Source organism: Engystomops pustulosus, chromosome 9, assembly GCF_040894005.1.
Source record: "Engystomops pustulosus chromosome 9, aEngPut4.maternal, whole genome shotgun sequence".
In the NCBI taxonomy this organism is placed as follows: domain Eukaryota; kingdom Metazoa; phylum Chordata; class Amphibia; order Anura; family Leptodactylidae; genus Engystomops; species Engystomops pustulosus.
In genome coordinates, this window is record NC_092419.1 from 91,794,593 (window position 1) to 91,817,609 (window position 23,017).

General features: G+C 41.1%; 1 protein-coding gene across 4 annotated transcripts in view; it reads left to right on the forward strand.

Annotated features, from left to right (window-relative positions):
• The window catches only part of NEK6 (NIMA related kinase 6), a 116,145-nt gene that overhangs the window by 25,604 nt on the left and 67,524 nt on the right, over positions 1-23,017 (forward strand). For 3 of the 4 annotated variants that reach the window (XM_072123250.1, XM_072123253.1, XM_072123252.1), the window contains exon 2: positions 3,111-3,304. The exons of the other annotated variant lie outside the window; for it this stretch is intronic. The gene's annotated coding sequence lies outside the window, so the exon portion shown is untranslated. The remainder of the gene's footprint in view (positions 1-3,110; positions 3,305-23,017) is intronic. 4 annotated transcript variants of the gene reach the window in all.

Sequence of the window (23,017 nt, forward strand, 5' to 3'; positions counted from 1 at the left end):
TCATGTGATGTCACACAGACGCACGGCTCGTTATATCCCTGGTCATGTGATGTCACACAGACGCACGGCTCGTTATATCCCTGGTCATGTGATGTCACACAGACGCACGGCTCGTTATATCCCTGGTCATGTGATGTCCACAGACGCACGGCTCGTTATATCCCTGGTCATGTCATGTCACACAGACGCACGGCTCGTTATATCCCTGGTCATGTGATGTCACACAGACGCACAGCTCGTTAAATCCCTGTTCATGTGATGTCACACAGACGCACAGCTCGTTAAATCCCTGTTCATGTGATGTCACACAGACGCATGGCTCGTTATATCCCTGCTCATGTGATGTCATACAGACGCACAGCTCGTTAAATCCCTGTTCATGTGATGTCACACAGACGCATGGCTCATTATATCCCTGGTCATGTGATGTCACACAGATGCATGGCTCGTTATATCCCTGCTTATATGAGGTCACACAGGTGCACGGCTCGTTATATCCCTAGTCATGTGATGTCACAGACGTGCAGGCTAGTTTTACAGAGTAATCAGAGCTGCGTGATATAAGAGCCGTGCACCCATGTGACATCACGTGGCCAGATTTTATTCACAGGAAGTAAACCTGACAGCAAGCAGAGATCTAGAAAACAGCAAGGAATTGAAACAAAAATTATCTTGGAAAATTGTGTATCTTTTCATTCCACAAACAATCTCAATTATTTTCTGAAAGTGGACAGCCCCTTTTAATGACTATTTGGAGGATGATTAAATCCTTCCATGACTTTGCAGGGTGACAGTGAGTGATGAGATCCGGTTTAAATTACAATTGAACCTTATACAGGGTTAGAAACAGGCAGACAAGCAGATAAACCCTTTGGCAGGTCAAAAAAATTAGCTGCAGTTTGTAACATGAACTTGACTCAGAAAAAGCCTTGGACAAGTGCTAAAAAGGGAAATAAATGCAGAACTGAGCACATAATTGGAGAGGTTTTGCCTAACTGAGCGTAATGAGGAACTTAGATTTAGAATTTTATTCAGTGTGCCTGGATTTTTTTGCATTTGTAGGGCAGTTGCACATTACTAAGTTAAGGCTCAACAAACTCTTTGTTCTGGCAGGATTTACTTTCCTGAACCTGGATCAGAGAAGCTTATAGCTCATTGCCCACAAGCGTGTATCATGGTAGATAAGAAAAAAGAACCAGGTCCATTGAGTCCAAACCTTTATTAGATAAACTATTTTTTTTTTCTCATAAAAAGATACTTTTGTTCTCTAGAAAGGCATCAAGGTCCCTCTTGAACATGTACAAAGTATTCACCAAAACAGCCTCCTGTAGTTTTACAGTCTCTCTGCTCTTACAGTAAAGAGTAGTCTATGGTGATGGTAGAAGCTCCTCTCCTCTAGGTGTAGAGGATGCCCCTGTCTATGGTGATGGTAGAACCTCCTCTCCTCTAGGTGTAGAGGATGCCCCCTGTCTATGGTGATGGTAGAACCTCCTCTCCTCTAGGTGTAGAGGATGCCTCCTGTCTATGGTGATGGTAGAACCCCCTCTCCTCTAGGTGTAGAGGATGTCCCCTGTCTATAGTGATGGTAGAACCTCCTCTCCTCTAGGTGTAGAGGATGCCCTCTGTCTATGGTGATGGTAGAACCTCCTCTCCTCTAGGTGTAGAGGATGCCCCCTGTCTCTGGTGATGGTAGAACTGCCTCTCCTCTAGGTGTAGAGGATGTACCCTTTCTATGGTGATGGTAGAACCACCTCTCCTCTAGGTGTAGAGGATGCCCCCTGTCTCTGGTGATGGTAGAACCTCATCTCCTCTAGGTGTAGAGGATGCCCCCTGTCTCTGGTGATGGTAGATCCTCCTCTCCTCTAGGTGTAGAGGATGCCCCTGTCTATGGTGATGGTATAATCACCTCTCCTCTAGGTGTAGAGGATGCCCCTGTCTATGGTGATGGTATAATCACCTCTCCTCTAGGTGTAGAGGATGTCCCTTGTCTATGGTGATGGTAGAACCACCTCTCCTCTAGGTGTAGAGGGTGCCCCCTTGTTTTGGCAATAGACCAAGATATAAACATATATTTGGGGTGTGGAATTGACTCTGGTCTGAAAAACTTGTTTCTAATGTCGAGCGGGTTACAAACATGCTGAGCACAGTTAAGAAATTGTAGGTCTGATCCAGTAAATCCTGAAAGTGCACAGAGTATTGTGGGCAGTGGGCATAACGCAACAGATCAGTTCAGGTCATCTGAGTCAAGGGCACAAAGGGTAGCCGGCCCATAGCAATATTGACAATCGAAAGTCTTGGATTGCCTTCTCCCGTATGACATCTATACAACATTTAGTCTCTCTAGCCTCTGCTCTATGACGTCTATAAACTTTTCTCAGCTTTTATTAAAGTAATTTTCGATTAGTTTTTCAAGGGTGCAGAGTTGTATAGGGGAGTGAATGTTTACAGTGTAAAACTTTGTTTCTTTGTAAAAGTGTTGAAAATTTCCTAAAGGGACAAAGTTTCTGAATTCATTAGTTTATGAAATTATTTTTTTTTTTTCCACTGAACTGAGTATTTTTTTTCGAGAAGACATGATATCACTCCTCTAATGACTGGCACAATAAGGGTCAGAGTCTTGTAATGAGTAATGGTACCAGCATTTCTGACTGCATTCATGACATTTGCACAATCAGGCCATTTTAGTCGGTGCTAAAATGAATTTCCTGTTCTCTCCGGCTAACGCTCATGACGTACTAAAAATGAGTTGTCATTGTATCACACTGCAAGGTCTTCCATGAAATCCATTTCACACCGAAAGTGTTCTTTTTATGAGGTCTCTTGGAAAAGTGCCATCATGTCGTCTGATTGATGGGTTAAACGTCTGCATTAGCAGAAGAGACAGAGTCACATTTCAAGAACACAGACGTCATATCCCCTTCCCCACCGGAGCTGTCCAGCTCAGGTTACTACCCAAGCAAAGATTCAAAGAAAACATATCAGCAAGCATATGCTCTTCCATGGGGTTGCCCAGACTTAGCAGAAGACATCTCTAGATTAGATGTTAATAATTGTGTCATGAAGTGGAAGACAAAATCTTAAACCAATTTTTTTTTTTTTTAACTCTGCAGACGTGATTGAGATTTTTGCAAAGAAATACTATCCTGGGTGTGGACTTTTTAGAGGATTTTGCTCCGGTTTTTGAAGAGGTTCCACCTGGACAGAAGATCAGCTGAAGAACCTTCACTTCAAAGCATCAAGAAGAAGACAATGTGGCCGTTGGGATAAACATTGTCTTATACTGTACTGCTCAAAGCACTATAGGGTAAGTTGACTATACAAACTATACTGTTCTACTATAGTGAATATACAATTCTTTATGTTATGTAATATATTAAATATGACTTGTTTGCTGGATAGTTGTACCATAATGTTGTGTTCTGTGATGAAGTAGATCACAAGTTAATAATTTACCCTTAGGAAGGTTTTACATAAACTTAAAGGGGAATCTTTCAGGGAGATTTGGGATGCTAAAGGCCTTATGGGCCCAAACCGCCCGGTAAGAATTTTTATGTGGGCACGTAAAAAAAAATTAAACATTTAAACTCAACTTGTCACATGCGTTTTCCGGGATGTGAAGCTGGAATATTACAACCCGGCTTCACCGTACAAGCACCGTAGGTACAGCGCATGCACAATGGCTTCACTTGCTACTTTGCGAGAGGAGGCACCAGCGCAAGTTCTATAGATGTTAGTCCGATGTGGATTCACATTTAGGTGAGTAAAAAAGTTTTTTATTTTTTTATTTTTACCCACCCACAGCCTTCCTACAGCTCGATTTGGGAACCTAAACCACGGGTCAACACAAACCTGTAGCTGGTGTAGGGTCCCAAATCGATCTGTTAGATCCTCTTTAACATGTGCACTGGCCTGACAACAGATCTAGTGAGCTCTTAGCACTATACATCCCTAAGGTCCTGTCTGTTTGGATCTTTAGCCATGTGGATGACTGAAGATAGCCATGTCATGGGAGGGCAAATGTGCCTGTATTAGGTGCCTGTAAAGTGGTCATTAATCAATTTATGCCAGCCACGCTCTAGTGTCTAATCTGGTATTTGGATAAGACCCTATGCATATTAGAGCTCTGTAAAACTTCATCTATGAGGGCTGGACTACTGGTGGGAAATGTTGATCCAGGGATTATTCGGACTGTCACATTTGGAGACTGGGAAGGAATTTTTCCTCTTATTTGGGATAATTGGTGTGGTGGGACATCAATTATCCAGAATAAATGGAAAAATTCCTTAAAGAAGACTTTTTTTTTTTTTTGCCTTCCTCTGGATCAACGAGGCAGAATAATAAAAAAAAGGTAACTACTGATTTGGTCAAAGTTGTAATCCTACTGTATGCCTCTAATTGTGTAAGCAAGTATACAGAGGTTTTTCGATGGTCCCTTTCCAGCCTTAATCAGATTTTTACAGGGCAATGTAGAAATGTGGTAAAGAATGACGAAGTGAAAAGCCTGTTTAGACAGTCTAGACAATGGAAAAGAATAACATAAAACCTCTCTTGAAGATGCTGTAGCGCTAATACCTTTTCGGATACATTCTTATGCCCGTATAGAATCATGTGTCGCAACTGTTTTTCATGGGCATGAATAGACCCAAGTGCCCTTGAAAAACATCAGTGTGAATAGAATTGTATTGCATGTAATGTGCATGTTCATGTGGACAACATTTATTTGAATTATGAGAATGAGGTCTGAGTCTGTCCACACTTGTGGTCATGCTTTGTAGGTAGACATCAAGTCCATTCAATCATAATCGTAATGGATGGAGATGAATGACATGAATCAGATAATCAGGGGATTGATGCAGCCAGAACCAGACAGCATGAATTCTCAGTAGTCTAACTTGCGTGTTTAACAATATGACTCTTCAGTGATAACTGTTGGAAAATCATCTAGACTCTGAGATATTGGTGGTTCCCCGACGTCTTTTCGCCAATGGTTTCTCCTTGTTTTGTTTGACTTGGTTGACAGATCAGTCCCCACTTCTGGCTCATTGTTGAAGCATGTTGTCCGTTGAGCGTTGTAGCATTAAAGAGTAAGTCCTCATGTACTGCTCACAAGGTCACCAGAAAATGACTGCCTGCACCGCGTCGTGCAGGAGAGCCGAATGAAGATATTAATAATTAACATGTGATGGAGCCAGAAGGGCCTTCTGTGACGTAGCCAAGGCTGAGGCTCTTTTGTATAATTTTTAAGTACAGTTTTCTCATAAACTGAGTTATTAGAAGCAAAAAGAGGAACGGAACCTGTTTCAGAAGCCAACATGTAAGTGCGCTTGGTTTAGAAGCACTGCACCCATGTGGTAGATTTCCTTTGTGTTCACGTGATTCTGAAGTAAAAAGAACCTGTCTTTACTAACACCAAGTCTAATTGGTTCCTTTGCTGTTGGAATTTTTTTCTGGAGCCCCTGCAGTTCCAGGCCAGTTGGCTGCCAATAGTTTTTCTTTTTGGTCTCTCTACTGTTGAGCACCACCCATCTCGTAAAGGCTGGAGTTGTTGGACGTAAGGATAGGTCCCCTCTGTACCTAATTGTTGTTAAGTTTTAGTTAGAGAAGTTTTTTTTTTTATTTGCAAGACTAGATGTTTAATCCGACTTAATTCATGAGCCAAAGATGTGGCACCTCTGTTACCTCATTGACCATACAAATTCACTTTTGAGGAGTCAAGTCACTTGTATGATCTAACCAGACAAAACAAGATGTTCACACAAATTTGGTAAAATGTCAGGATGTTTGAAGCATAAAAACATTTTTTACTTTTCTATTTTCTAAGAACTGAAAGGTAGAGCTATTAAGTTTTACTTATTATAGGTTGTCTCCAGGAGTCAGGTTTCTAGAGACGTATCCTAACTCATTAAGTAAGGGAGAAGCGTGTTTTCCCCAGGCATTGACAGCACAGATTGATGGTACTTCCAGTCACTTCTCCAAGTGTAAAATGCAAGAAATAATAACAATCTAGTATCCTGATTAGCTTTTGTGATGTCAGTCCAAGTAAATGTCCAACTAACTTTATGTATAAGCACAGGATTAAAGTGAACCTGTTGGTTTTCCTTCCTGAGTTCAGAATATAATGAAAGAGAAGCTAAACTCAGTGCTATGTAGTTTCCATCAATTTGGAGCAAAATTGTTGGGTAAAAAGCTGAGGAAATCCAAACAGGACTCTTAGGGAAGATAGTGAGAGTATTTCTTACCCCACACATTGACTGACAGCTCTCCATGTATCAGTGTGTGTACACAGAGGTCAGTCACTAAGCAGGACTCCTAGGAGAGACAGTGAGAGTCCTACTGACCCCGCCCACACACACTGATTGACAGCTCTCCATGTATGAGTGTGTGCACACACAGGTCAGTCACTAAGCAGGACTCCTAGGAGAGGAGGTGAGAGTCCTGCTGACCCGCCCACACACAGTGATTGACAGCTCTCCATGTATTAGTGTGTGCACACAGAGGTCAGTCACTAAGCAGGACTCCTAGGAGAGAAGGTGAGAGTCCTGCTGACCCGCCCACACACAGTGATTGACAGCTCTCCATGTATTAGTGTGTGCACACAGAGTTCATTCACTAAGCAGGACTCCTAAGAGAGACAGTGAGAGGGGTAGCATAATGTAAAGAAGAGAAAATGGGCAGGGAGAGGACTTTATGTATGCTCAGGCTGAGATATGAAGAGACACTGAGCTGTCAATGAAAAGAAGAAGGTGGGGTTCATTGGTAACCTAAAGAAAACATGACTCTTCTATACAGAATTGACTCTTTGTCTACTCTTTGCATATCAGAAAAAATTAGCACACAGTGCCTAAGTGGCAGATAATATTAGATGATATGGGGAGGACTTCTAACACTTTACCAGCAGGTATTACTGGTGTGAGGGGTTAAATTCTGGTGACAGGACTTCAACTATTATAGTCAAAATACTACATACCTAGCAGGTCTTTTATTCATATCCTCTCCTTAACTGTGTATATTACATGCCAGGGATGGTTTGAGTTGGATTTAGATCAGTTTGCTTTAGCAATGTCACCCCCGCGTCCATGATTGAGCTCTCAAATAGCATTTTCACAGAAAAACGCACCTCGCAAGTCCCATGATGATTGTTGATACTCACCTCAGGAGTACATTACAGTAAGAAGGTTCAGTAGGGATTTACAAGAAGTAACCAGCTTCACCTGGATTAATGTCTTCTTCTATAGATCGTGTAATCCTGTGGTATCCTGTCTCATGACCATTTCTTTGGTATTTGGTGAAGTTAGTGACTTCTTGCCCTATGAAGCTGTGTAATTGGGTATTAAAACTGGTAAATGATACTTTATTTTAATGTTCTATTTCCAACCAATTGTGTTAATTTGTATATTTGGTTTGATCAAAGTTTAATTGATATCCAGTATCCTTGGGTTTGGGAATAGCGATGTGATTGGTAGGTGTCATCAGTCTCAAAAATGAGGATCCATGGAGAATTTGTCCTACTGCTCCATTTAAGCTGTAGCGGAGTGCCGGAAAGTACAATGCTCGACTATCTCCATGAGCCGTTCCGCCATGCATGCAGAAGATAGCTGAGCGCTTTACTCTTTAGTGTTTGCTTGAATGTTCTGTGACCTCATTACATACAGCACTGATATGTGTGTCAGCAGCCTGACACATATGCAGTACTATACAGGTACTATCCTGCATAAACTAACGAGTGCTGCGGAGTACAGTTGCAGCATAGTGAATAGGTTAACAAAATCCCATTCACACGCTAAATATTTGCAGTGGGAACTAATTCAATCTGCCGATTTATAATGCTATGCGTGTCCCTTTTTTTTCTTCTACGAGGCATAAAAACCCAACAGAAACCAGAACATTTCATTCATATCAATGTGTTGTTTTTTTTTGCATGCATTCATGATTATCGGGGTGGGATGGGTACTTGCGTTGCTGTTAAAGAAAACCTGTCAGCAGAAATAGCCCTGATAAACCATCACCAGTATCTTATCAAACAGCTTTACACTTGGCATCATCCAGAAAATCTACTTCAAAGTGAGAAATGTATAAAGGCATGAAAGCACAGTTAACGACTGAAGTCAAGCTCTCCCTGTCAAAAAACGTCCACCAGACTGGAGGATTGGTTAAGATGCCACTGGACATAGGACTGTCGGTTACAAGGAAGGAGTTGGTGAGGTGAGCTTCACTTCAGTGCTAAACGCTCCGCTTCCATGACTACATACAACTAATTTATGTCTCGCTTTAAATTGACTTTCCAGATGATGCCACCACATTGAGCCATGAGAGAAACATGATCTTGTAGGTGGTAATCTGCTTGGCAGCCTACAGTTTGTTGTTTATTAGGTCTGTTTCTGCTGATAGGTTCCCTTTAAATGGATTCTACCCTGAAGAACATTAATCGCCACAATATCCACAATATAGGATATATATATATACACACTCACCGGCCAGTTTATTAGGTACACCTGTCCAACTGCTCGTTAACACTTAATTTCTAATCAGCCAATCACATGGCGGCAACTCAGTGCATTTAGGCATGTACACATGGTCAAGACAATCTCCTGCAGTTCAAACTGAGCATCAGTATGGGGAAGAAAGGTGATTTGAGTGCCTTTGAACGTGGCATGGTTGTTGGTGCCAGAAGGGCTGGTCTGAGTATTTCAGAAACTGCTGATCTACTGGGATTTTCACGCACAACCATCTCTAGGGTTTACAGAGAATGGTCCAAAAAAGAAAAAACTTCCAGTGAGCGGCAGTTCTGTGGGCGGAAATGCCTTGTTGATGCCAGAGGTCAGAGGAGAATGGGTAGACTGGTTCGAGCTGATAGAAAGGCAACAGTGACTCAAATTGCCACCCCTTACAACCAAGGTAGGCAGAAGAGCATCTCTGAACGCACAGTACGTCAAACTTTGAGGCAGATGGGCTACAGCAGCAGAAGACCACACCGGGTGCCACTCCTTTCAGCTAAGAACAGGAAACTGAGGCTACAATTTGCACAAGCTCATCGAAATTGGACAGTAGAAGATTGGAAAAACGTTGCCTGGTCTGATGAGTCTCGATTTCCAAAGCATGGATCCATCCTGCCTTGTATCAACGGTTCAGGCTGGTGGTGTTGGTGTCATGGTGTGGGGAATATTTTCTAGGCACTGTTTGGGGCCCTTGGTACCAATTGAGCTTCGTTGCAACACCACGGCCTACCTGAGTATTGTTGCTGACCATGTCCATCCCTTTATGGGATGGACATGGTTTCTTGAACATGACTGGTTTCTTGAACATGACAATGAGGTCACTGTACTCAAATGGCCTCCACAGTCACCAGATCTCAATCCAATAGAGCATCTTTGGGATGTGGTGGAACGGGAGATTCGCATCATGGATGTGCAGCCGACAAATCTGCGGCAACTGTGTGATGCCATCATGTCATTATGGACCATAATCTCTGAAGAATGTTTCCAGCACCTATGCCACGAAGAATTGAGGCAGTTCTGAAGGCAAAAGGGGGTCCAACCCGTTACTAGCATGGTGTACCTAATAAAGTGGCCGGTGAGTGTATATATATACTAGGGGTAATCAGTGAGTAACAGTCCCCCTTCCTCCTCTCTTCACTGCATGAGTGAAAGTTTGTCTAAGTGGTGCTCACACATGACCCCTGCCGCAACATGTTATTTCTACAGGGTCAGGAAAAACCACTGACCTTTACACTTGCTTTTTCTTTGATATTCTTAGTGTGAAGCAGTTGTAATTCACTTGCCTTCTCTTGTCTTGCCTACTTTCTTTTTCTTTTATCACTCCATGTACGTGATGGAACATTTATCATTTCTTGAAAGTTTCCTATGACCTGCAGCTCCTGCCGAGGGACGTGATCCAGAACACTAAGAACTTAATATCTGACTTAAGAAAGATGCTAAAAATATCCAAATTCCATTATGTAAAACTCTTTCTCGAGTTTATTACTTTGCTAAAAGTGGTTTTTACAGCTTTTGAGCGCTGACCAGGAAAGTAGCTGAAGCCTCCTGACAGTCCGTTTCCATCTAAAAAAAAAAAAAAAAAGAAAAGTTGTAAGTCGAGTAATAAGTATCCAGTTCTTCATCAAAATTATGCTCCTCTGTAGTTTAATCCAGTTTTCCCTCATATGCAAATGACATTAACAAGCTAGCAGGGTTTTTACATTTACTATGTCTAACATTTGGCAGATAAAACACCTGACTCATGTAGTTGCCCTTTCCTTTTAGCCTATTGAGCTTTCTTTTTTCTCTTTTTGGAATGTATATTCTTCTTGGTTTTTAAATTTAGAACAGAACTAACTCTGCCCCTACTGGTCATGCTCCATTGATGCAAAACCTCCTCTGGGATCACAATCCACTATTCTTTCATTACTTCCTAAAGCTGAGAACTTCACAGGGTTGGCTGCCTGTTCTAACACTTGCGGTTCAATGTAAACTTAGTAATTTTTTTTTTCACAGGTACATGACTATTCTTTTACATTGCAAGCATTGTGCAAGTATTTCACTTTCTTCTGGCAGGCAAACAATGGCTTTACTGGCATCTCAAGGCACCACAAAGTCTGAATCAACAAGGAAGGGCATTCCATTGATACGCAGGACAATGAAGCTCTGCCGGGTCACGTTAATTGTTGGGTGCTGAGCGGACAAGGTCTTGCTGGTTTGCCTAGTGGCTTTTTAGTTTTTTCGGTGAGGCTTTTGTAGGAAGCATGTGATTGAGCTTAAAGGAAACCCGTCAGCAGAAACTGGCCTAATAATTCACTACTAGTATGTTGTCAAGCAGCTCAACAGCTTCTAGATCGTGTTTCTTCCATGGCCCAGCGTGGTGGCATCATCCAGAGAATCAACTCTGAAGTAAGATGTGAATTGTTTGTATAAAGTCAGGGAGGCGGAGAGGTTAACACTTAAGTCAAGCTCTCTCCACCTATGGACCCTCTTTCCTGTGATTGATATAATCCACCTGACTTTAGGAGATCTGGTTAGTGCTCTCACTTCAAAGTTGATTTTCTGGATGATGCCACCACACCAGTTCATGAAAGGAACCTAATCTCAAAGGCATTAAGCTGCTCCATAACATACTGGTAGTGGTTTATTAGGCCACTTTCTGATGACAGGTTCCCTTGAATGGAAAATGATGCGTAAAATGAGTCTGAATTTAACGATTATATTTGACTTTTTTTTAATAATAATCTTGGTGTTATCTGCATTGATCCCAAGCGAGGAGCCATACTTTACAGGTGGGGGAACAAGATTAGATCCACCATATTGAAGATATGGTTTGTGGCTACTCTACTCAATGTTTATGTGTTGGTGGTCTAGTAGGTAGGCTTCTAGCAAACCTATGGGGCATATACATTGGGTAAAAAGGGCCGCTCTACATATTTATTAGCAGATGGACAAATACTTGTATACTTGTATATTGATGGCCTCTCCTATTAAACCCCTTTTACAGGAGTGTCCAGATTTGCTATATGATTGACCAATCGGTAGGATTGGTTGTTAATATCTGACTATGGGGTTCAATATTCGGCACCCCCACTGATAAGCTAATGTCAACAGTGTCACTGCACTCTGTTACACTGTTTCCCCCCTCCCTCTGCCTGCTGTAAGGTCACACAGTAGGAGAGGGGGAAGTTCTACTGCAACAGCCTGTGAAGCTACAGCATGGAGTGACTTGGTAACACCCCTCATAACACTACTACAAATAACACTTATTATCATAATTAGCATAAAGGAGGCCATGGATAGCAGAAGGAGGCCATGGATAACAAATAGAAGAGGATAGGCACAATCATAGCGACTGGATCTATGATTAAGTTTTCGTGTTTGATTTTGATGGTAGATTTCCTTTGACCCATCATGGGTCAGCCACAACAAAAGTCCATGGGATTTGTACAAATTTGGGATTTGGTGCGAAATTTAAAACCAAAACCACACTTAACAAAGGATAAAGTCTGCTGAAAATCAGCACACAGTTAAAATACTTTGGAAATTGATTTGTCTTTGGCTGGTTGCCCAAGAGTGAATTGTTTTCGGTAATCTTGTGCCGTGCACACGTTGGATTTACTGGAATAAACCTAAAGCTGTGGAACTGAACTAAATATATTGGTTCAGTTCAGCAGTTGGTCGTTTGGTCCGGTAAATCCGTCATGTGCACGGAGCTTGATTGTCGGACCAAACTCGCTTGTGGGCAACGGGCATTAGACTTCATTTATGAACAAAATCTTTGACCCCAGTGTGCACAGAGGGTGATACAACACTGCTGCATTCAACCTATACTGCATGAGAATCTTTCATTTTGCCAAGCCCCAAAGGCATTTTCTATGTTTCTTAGAATTCAAGAATTTTAGATTACTTGAAAGTTTGACTATTAATTTTGCTTGCACAGCTAGAAGAAGAATGATTGCAGTCATAAGAATGAGGAATCAAATAAGGTTAAACATTTCACAGCAGGTAGGTTATGGCGCAGGTTAGTTCTGGGTGTGTGTTTGGTCCACCGTTACTCCAAGGTAGAGAGAAAAATGAGCCTGGAGGCAGTATAAAGGTTACGGGATAGTGCTGGGAATGCAGTAATATAATACAGTGCAAATGTAGTGCTGCTGCTACATGTTTTCAGTTCTTTTGACTATCTTGGCAAGAAGGCCTTAAAAAATGTATATTCTATATAGTGGCTGGATCAGTCATTCTGGCTTGTGAATTTTTGAGGAATTCAGGCAGTGAGCCCAGAAGAGGGGAGAGTTTCCTGGCTCTGCGCAAACCCGCTTTTCATCATCCCATGGGAGTAGCCATAAAGAAAGAGCCGTGCACTGAGCATTTGGAGAGATGGCAATATGAAGCGTTGTTTTATTACCGCTATGTGCTGGATTATTCTGACAGGCTACTTTTACTTTTCATTTCTTTTGTGCTTTATCAACCCAGCAGCCTTTCTCTTACTGTATAAATATTACAGCAAATATGTGGCTAGCATAAGGTTAAAGGAATTGTTACTATCCTCATTACTTACGGTAACATTTAACAGTAAGGAAGATGTTGGTGCAGACTGGAAAAGTAGATATTCACCACATAAAGAGGAAATTAAGACATGCATGGCAATAGCACTTCTCAGCAAGGCAATTTTCCACTGCACACTTATCTGCTGCAAGAGCCAAATTGGAGGGGGCAAATGTTAAAATATACAGCGTACGGATCTTTCGAAACGTCATCCATTATGCTGCAACTCCGGAATAGCTGCAGTTCCATTGATGGGTCACTACACAGAAAAGAGTTCTCTGTTGTTATTCCAATTAAGTAGACAAGTGGGAGGATCCTATGAATTGAAATCTATCATCTTTGCTATGGGGGGAGTGTTAATCAGTACCAATACAATAGGAAACCTTTCATCAAGAACAGGCATTGGCTAAGTTGTCCCCACCCATCACGGCTGAGAAGAACTGCAGATTCCTGTTCAGTGCTCAGCTGACATCTTTAGGCTAGTAATCTAAGACTAAGATTTTGCTCCTGTGCTTTTTGTCATGGTCCTAGCTCCAGCTCATCAGGGAGCATTTTGGCATAGTGCCTGGTAGCCAAAATAGTAGTGGCACCAAGCGTCTCTGCCCATATAGCTTTATATCAGAAGATCTGCCTGCCTTATTGGAAAAGCCTCTTTCCATAACCAAATGCCCAATATCTAGACACTCCTCCACGATGATGGGCCGCTCGAAAGGTCGGTGATTCGCAAATGATGTTGGTTGCTTCTGGAAAACTTCAGCATGTCCGCATCTATCAGAGTTCCAACCGATACACGGGTGACCGTCCACTGGTACATATTACAGAGTGGCTTAGCAGCCGTGTTCCCAAGAGAGGGAACAGCCATTTTTTAAGGAAGCAGACTCGTCCAATGAGGTGGGCAAAGCGAATGTAGAGGGGACCCTGTAAAGGTTATGTTTACACAGTACAGCCCACAATACTTACCCTGGTGAATTTATGTTCTTCTCCCTTAAATACTGGGTAGCCACATTGATGACTGTTTTTACAGCAGTTGTGCCAAAAAGAGGAAGGATTGCCACCTAGAAAACTACTACACTTTGCTCTATACTTTTGCTAATTTTTCGATCTAAACTAAACTACTATAAGAACAGATAAGAAACTAGATCATTGTGTTTCCGGTGGTGGAAAGACCTTCTGAACTTTAGGGCAGACTAATTGCTATTAATCTCAGTGATATGATTTTACTGTGGCTCGTGAAGCACGCTAACCAGTAGACGGTAAAGCGAGCTGTTTATGGAGCCGCCAGACGCAGGAATTATGTTTCCACTTTTGGAGTAATAGATTACGCTGTGCGTCCTTCCATTTGTCAGAAACACCTGTGGCAGCTTGGGACTTAGAAACGCAGTGTAATAATTCAGATCCGTGTGTGTCCGATAGTATAATACCACGCAGACAAGGCTTTCCTGGGAAGACAAATGACTATGTTCTTAAAAAGCTGACGCGTGCACAATTCGGTCCTGCAAGATTACCCGGTTATTGAATGTTTGCTCTAATCACACCTGAATTAGCTTATCTAGTCAAAATACTCCCAAAGAAAAAGGTTCACATCCATTAGCCTTCATCTTTCTAGCGGTTTATTAACGAGGTTTTGTTTTTTTTTTTTAGATTTTTAGAAAATATTCCAGATTCCTTGTTGTCCTTGAAAATTTTATTTGCATTTCTTTATAGATTTTTCTTTTTTTGTGTAGCACGTTGTACATGTACATCTTCATATATTACTGTATTGATGAGAAGATCCCACATATAAGCCAATGTGAATATCCTTGTTGCTTAAGCCAGTGACATACTTAGGCTGGGTTCACATCATGTTTTTTTGCATCCACCTGATGTATGCTCAAACATACATGTTTAACCCCTTATTACCAATGCTAGTTTTCAGCTCAATGACCAGACTCGATTTTTCAAATCTGACATGTCTCACGATAATTGGTTATAACTTCGGAACGCTTTAACATATCCTGGTGATTTTGAGATTGTTTTCTCGTGACACATTGTACTTCATGTTAGTTATAAAATTTAAGTGATAAGTTTTTCGTTTCGTTCTAAAAAAAAGTGAAAATTTGGCAAAAGTTTGTAAAAATTCTTCATTTTCCAAGTTTGAAATGTTCTGGTTTCCAGACAGGAAGTAAAACTACCCAAAAAGTTTGATAATTAACATTTACAGAATATCTGCTTTATGTTGGGATGATAATTTATGCTTCCGGTCATTTTTCTAGGATGTTATGAGGTGCAGAACTTTAGGTGCGATTTTTCTTATTTTCATGAAAATTGCCATAACTCACATTTTGAGGGACAACTCAGCTTTCAAGTGACTTTGAGAGGCCTAAATAATAGTAAAACCCCATAAATTACCCCACTATAGAAACTTCACCCCTCAACATATGTAAAACAACTTCTATTAAGTCCATTAACCCTTTAAGTGTTTCACATGGGTTAAAAAATATGGACCTGCGATTTAGAAACTATGGAATTTTTTTGGAAATACATTCATTTAGGCCAAAACTGACATTTTCAGAATAAATTAAATGATGAAACGCACTGCAACGCTTGATGCCCAATTCCTCCCGAGTTTACTGATACCCCATATGTGGTGGTAAACTGCTGTACGGGCGCACGGCCGAGTATAGAATGAATGGAGGCGCCATCCACAGCAGATTTGTATTGTCACATTGTACGACCTATAAATTTTTATTTTTTTTGGTAATGCGATCATATGAGGGCTTATTTTTTATGGGATGAGATACAATGTATAAATAATTTATTTTGGGAGTCTAAAGCTTATTCATGAGATTTTATTAACTATTTCAAGGGGGACACAAACAAAATCATCAATTTTTATTTTGGATTGTGAGCATTCCGCCCCCCCCCCCCGCTCACCGTAACGTAAAATATTTTATCTTTATTCTCTGGTTCACTACGATTGCGGTGATACCTCATTTATATAGTTTTTCTTATTTTGCTCAATTTTCCTGAGCAAAACCAATATTGGAGAAAATCGCATTGTTTTTACTATTGACAACTTTTCAGGGCCATAACTTCTGTATTTTTCTGTTGTCAGATCTGCTTGAGGGCTTATTTTTTGCGAAAACAGTTGTTCTTTTTTAGTCGTATCATATTAGGTACCGTAACTTTTTTTGATCACTTTTTAGAACATTTTTTGTGATGGTGTTTGATGAAAAATTGTATATTATGGGAAGTTTTTCGAGTTTTTTTTTTACGTAGTTCACCGAGCGGGTTCAATATTGATTTAGATTTATTGTACAGATTAATACGGACGCGGTGATACCAAATATGTACGTGTTTTGTGTTTTATATACTTTATTTGCATTTTATGTGTTACTGGGGAGATTATGGGACTTTATTTTATTTATTTATTTAATTATATTATAAAAAGATTTAATTTTTTTTTTTTACCTTTTTACATTTTCTACTTCTTGGCTTGAATAAGCGATCATCCGATCGCTTATTCAAGCCTTTACACTGCAATACACTTGTATTGCAGTGTATAGTGAAAGTAACTGCGCATGCTCAGTTACTTACAGCCGGGTCCTGCCAGGAAGGCAGGACCCGGTGAGAAGAGGAGCCGACAGCCCCGGGTCACTCGTCGGAACCCGGGGTAGCGGCAGGAGGGATCGGATCCCCCGGTAAGCACACCGGGGGGGGTCCGATCCACGGGGGACACACTTGCACGCCGCGGTCATGCTTGACCGCAGCGTGCAAGGGGTTAAACACCCGGGATCGGAGTTTTTCCGATCCCGGGTGTTAGTGCCGGGTCTGGGCTGTGATATCACAGCCCGACACCGGCACCAGCGAGACCCGGTGTCCCGAAAACTTCTTCTGATGCGCCGCCGTAGAAAGGCGTCGCATCAGAAGAAGTACCCTTAATGACCGCCGTAAAAACCCGATAGGGCGGTCATTAAGGGGTTAAAAATTGACAAAACTAATGCATTTTGTGTTTACATTTATTTGACTTGAATGTCACATCTGTTTGCATCCGTTTTTACATGTTTAAAAGTGTACGTTTATTCAAAATACAAGATATATAATCGGGCACACAAACGGATGTGACGGATTGATGCATATGCTTAAACACTTTTTGCATGTCATCCATAGGCACCATTGGGCCTATCACAGCAAAAAAAGGACGAAAAAAGTCACTAGGACAAAAGAATTTTGGTCTGAAGTTAAATTATAAAATATACATTTTCGACTTGCATACAAATTCAACTTAAGTACAAATCTAAAGAACCTCTCTTGTACGTAACCCGGGGACTGCCTGTATACGGTTTTTTTTTATACGTTTTCAAAACGAACATGCAAAAACACCTTATCTTATCAACATAATCTTGTTTCAGATTTTTTAATGTTTTTTTTTTTCCTAGTTGTATAATCTATTCAGCAGAATGAATACCTAGATAATCCTGCTTAGATCCTGACTCACAATGGTCCCTGTGTGTTTAGCAGTTCAGGCGGAACATGTTCATGGTGTTTGTGTCTTAAAGTGATGTGAGTGAACCATCCGAGCCCTGGGAGTATTTTGCAGGTTATTTTTCTTGAACTGTTTGTAGAACACTGCTGGATTTGTCCTATCGCGGACAACCCCTTTAATGAAATATAGCTGCCAGATGCTCAGGCTGTTTATTGACTACCTGTCTGTTCAGGACCATTGATAAAAATTCCGGATGTGTAAAGCAAACACTATGGATTTCATATGAAGATCATTTTCTGAGCTTTCTTTTACTGTAAGTTAAATTCAGTGTGTCAGATTATTTTGGTGAAAATGTTGTGATTCTTTAATTTACATGTATGGAGCTTAAAGGGTAGCCTGGGAATAAAAAATTGTATGTCTGGTTGGGCTGGAAAAACAATAGACCTCATATACTCTCCTCTCTCCGACTGCTTTGGGCCCTGGACTGTATGAATAATATAGCCACTTCAAGTCCAGAGTTCACTTCCTACTTATGGAGCTACGGTAGAATCAAGCATCATGGAGAATGGAGGTTGTGTCCCTTCTGCCTGCTTTAAAACTGCTGTTACAGGACCTTTTGAGGTCCTGAAAAAATTTCAAAGATCCTGAAATGTGTGCATGTGTGTTGAGAGCAATTACAAGTGAAAGGGGGGTTTTATGGGGTCTTTCTCAGTATAAATTTTGGTTGGTGGTTATGGCCCCCTGGAAGGCTTGGGCCCCAGACTACCACCCACCTGTATTATAATCCATTGCGCCCCCATTCACCCGTGGCGTCGCTCTACACTGCAGGTCTTTGTCTGTATACACAAGCTGACAGTGTTGCCCCAACAACCACGCGCCTGCTACCTCTACGTGTGCTGTAGAAGGCGGAAGGTTGTGGTCGTGATGGAAATATTGGCTACTGTATGCAAACATAGATCGGCAATGCCATGGTTAACGGGAGCATGGAGAGAAGCCATCTATTGCCGGACAATCCATGTGCTGGCCACTAGGATAACCCCATTCTGGATTTTTAATTCCAGAAATTTTTACAAAAAGACCGTCTGTCCATGATCAGGGAATCATTCACGCCGTAATATTATTTTGTGAATTTGCCGTTTATGCAATTTGTTAATATGGTTTTATGTGGCCACAGACCGGAGCGTCTTAGAAATCCATTGCTTTCATTTGTCTGAAATGAGGCAGAGAAAGAATTAACAATGGTGTATTTAGTGTGTCAGGGGAGCGCATTTATCTTCCCACCATTGATTACACAAGCCATAAATATAAATCATCTTCTGTTCTTGGCGCTTGTCCTAGGTCTAAAGCTTATCTGGCGGAGTACCATCAGGATGAGTGGATTCACACTTTACTCATTAGGGTCGGGGAGGTCATCAAGTAATACATAGCTGAAGCTGCTAGCACCTCTTTTATTTAATTTTTTTTAAACAGCCCTCCCCCCTTTTAAATGCTACCTATGTTTTTATGTGTTCTGCTTACCTTGCAGGTTGCTACAATTGCCTTTCTTTTTCTTTTTTTCTTTTTTACAATGGCACATAACTAGTTATGGACACCTAGGATATTAATAGGATGGGTGGTAATGAACTAGAACAGCCATCATTCCAATACTTTTCACCATGCCGGACTGATTTTTTAGGCTGTGTTTACACATTCCGGCTGACTTACATTTAAGAATTTAAGTTTATGGAAAACTAATAATAATAATAATAATAATAAAAATAATTCTTTATATAGCGCACACAGATTATGCAGTGCTGCACAAAGCATGACAAATTTCTCCCTGTCCCCATCGGGCTCACAATCTAACAGTATGTTTTGGAGTGTGGGAGAAAACCGGAGGAAACCCACGCAAACACAGAGAGAACATACAAACTCTTTGCAGATGTTGGCCTGGGTGGGATTCGAACCCAGGACCCCAGCGCTGCAGGAGCCCATTTGTTTTGATGAATTATGAACCAAACATATATTGAGACTTCTGTAGCTACACTGATGCAGAATCATATCTTGTGTAATCCCTGAACTGAGTGGTTTTGCTGAAAAAAACAATTATAAAATTATGATAATGAGGCTCTGTCGCTCCTGTGGCTTCCTCAGCGCTTCTCCTCTTACCCTAATTATGCACTGCTCCAGCCCAGCATAAGCCCAGAATACGTCTTCACTATGTTGTTCCTGACAGCCAGAAGTAATCAATCGTTGCACCATCCCTCAGCTGCTGTGTATGAGTTATTAAGCTCAGGTTTATTCGTCCTGTCTGGAGAGTTCAGGTACCACTTTTACGTAGTGAAGCTAGTCTGCACCCAGCTTTCCCAAGGTCCTGAATTTTATTATTGTTTTTTTGAGCAAAACCACACGGATCAGGGATTAAACAATATATGTATATGTAGCTACAACATTCTCAAGGTCTGTTTGGTTCACAATGCATAAAAACAAATGGTAGATTAACTTTGAGCAGGATGGGAAGGGGCTTGGACCGGTCACATAAGCACTTTAATTGAAATACATGCGAGCGCCATGTTCTTTGTGTGTAAACCATAAAAACATGTGGTACCCCTCCACGTTTTGGTTGACTTGCTTTTTAAATTCAAGTCAACCAGAAGAAATAAACCATAAGGGACCGGACACACTTCTGCACATTCAGCTATTTTTTTTCTTATCTGTTTGGACAAGTGCTTTTCTAAATGTTTTTAGTTTTAAAAAAAAAAAAAAAAACCTGTCAAATGGAATAAAGGTTGTCGACAATTGTTTCTTTAAATCTGTAGAGCCTTTAGTATTATAAAAGGACCTTTCACCATGCTTTATTATGTGAGTATAGTTGGAAGTTTTAACCGCTAATATTCCCAAGCCACCAGTGTTAATTATGGAGTCCAATATGTTAACCACTTTCTTAGCTCCATACAACTATATACTTTGTTTCGCTGTAAAGAGACTATGTAACGGTGCACAGGCTCAGCCTGCTGCATACATAGCAGGTGCCTGCTGTTTTATACAAAAGACACTTGATGTTAACCATCAGTGCAGGCCTAAAGAGCAGGACTGTCCTTCAGCGTTATGCGTAATAGTTGACTGTAATACTTTTTAAAGTTTTTTTTATTTTTTTTTGGAGTTGTAAGACATAGGAGATTTGGGGAAATGTTCTGTTTTTTAATTTAACTGTATTTTTATTATTTACATACATACAAGGTATAAACTTTTCATAGGGTACACAACTTTTACCGGGGTTCCGGTCATAGAATTCTGGTTTTGTAACAATCAGCAGCTACAATAAACGTATTACAAACATTTGAACCAAACAGAACATAAAGAAAGAAAAAAAAAATTAAGTCTGTTCCCTTCTAAACATGATAGTTTATACCAGCATCTATCTTAGGCTGGATTCACACGACCGCAAGGGGGACGTATATACGGCCGATATACGTCCCCCATAGATGGCAATGGGCGTGCGGCACCATACGGCCCCGTACCGCCCCCGTACCCCGTGAAAAAATAGGACATATCCTATTTTTTCAGGGCATACGGTGCCATGCGTCATGTATCCCTAGCAGCGCTCTCCCCCTCCTCCTCTCCTCGCGCGCTGCCGTGTGCCCTCCGTGCTACGGTACGGCGGGCACCGGACGTGTGAATCCAGCCTTAGACATATTACCGTATCAAGACACTAAACAACATAAACACCATAAACACAGGACACACACATCCGGGAGGGGAGGGGAAGCTGGAAGGGGAATGACTCTAAATATCTAAAGCCGGCCAAAATTCAATTGCACAGGTACCTAGACAGTTTTCCTACGAGATCGTTACCCCGTACCGTATCCCATGGGCTTCATACTTTATCAAAGAGATCCACTTGATTGTTCATGGAGGCTGTCATTGTCTCCATGCTCCAAACTTCTCTCACCCTTGCTAATGTTCTGTTTTAAGTTTGGTTTAAGACCAGTACCAGCTTGTGTAGGCCAAGACTTACCCACTGCATATTAACATTGTTTTTGTCTGGATGCTACCCGTTAATTCGATTTCCAAAATCCCTTGTGTGCACCAACTACTGAGCCGTAAAACTCAGAACAGGTCCGTGTTTGTGGCTCGGGCAGTCTTTTCTACTGTTATTGGTGTGTGAGGTCTGGTGACACGGGGTTGCAAACAATGGACTATGAGTCTGTTGCTGGTGGCCATTTATGCTTAGGTAGGTTAACTTCTGTAATAATAGCAATAAAAGCAATAATATACATAGCTATATTACAGATTTATAGTGAGATATGGATAACTGGGTTATTACAATTGTAGTACATTGTAAACAGATCCCTTCATTTCTCTGTCAACCACTAATACTTTTCTCGGTTGTGTTAATGTCCTCTTGACGTTTTCCACATCCGCAGTTAGAAAATGAGAAGCAACCACTTATGTTCCAAGCAAAACAGGCGGTGATACATTGTTGGCAAGTGATGTTAACACAGGGGAGCATTTTCCTCTTTCCCTCCTGACTAATATCTGTTTCCTGCTAAGGTTCCTTTTTCCCCTCAAACATTTAGAAAATTCACCTTGAAAAATGACATTTTTGAAAAGAAATTGTTCTCCAGGATGTAAAAGTTCGGGGCTATAATTTTGAAGCGTGAAGCGAGGACTCATGACGGAATAGAGGAAATGGTTTGATGGGTTGTAGTGCGCAGCAGCTCCACTTTTTTTTTTTTTTCTCTTTCGGGATAATTTTTTAATTTTATTTTTTGGCTTCAATTGTTCCTGAGAAAAAAAATTAATGTACGGTATTCCAAAGATAAGGTATCTTAGTTTCTGTAAAGTACAATAAAAAGTACAAAAAAAACCCCAAATCCAGCATATCCCAAGTAGACCAGGGAAATAGAGGGTTAAAATCTTCAGATTTATTTCAAAGTTGAATTAAAAATTCAGATACACATTAGGTAGGAACTGACCTACGCATTTTGACTCCCTGGGTTCTTAAAGGGAACCTGTCACCAGGGAGAGGTTGCAGAAGCCCATTACACCTGCATTGTGAAGATGGCTTTCTCCCTTTTTTCTGAGCATTTGCTTTATAATACGATGCAATCCCCCACTGATGTCAGCTCAACAGATGCTGAGCTCTTTCCCTGTGAGAGTGAAGGAGCAGGAAGGAGGAGTTGTACAGGAGCAGAAAGGTGGGGGCTGAGAGCTGAGGAGTGAGCAGCACACACAAGTCACCTGTTTTTTTTTTTTTTTTTTTTTAATGCATCCAAACCAAAACACCAGAGTCACCAGAGGATTTTGTCAGGAAGCCAGGTAGGTTACAACACACAATTATATTGTAATGCTCAGAAAAGACAGAAAGGCATCGTTGCAATGTAGGTGTAATGGGCTTTGGCACAGTTTGTGTTATTCCGCTGCCCCTACAAATAAGATACATCTCCATGTAATTCATAAGGACACTGATACGATATTTACAGTCTGAACCTGTCACATATCGCTAATAACTTGTACCTGCAATATTTTGCTAGTATAAGATACAACGTGC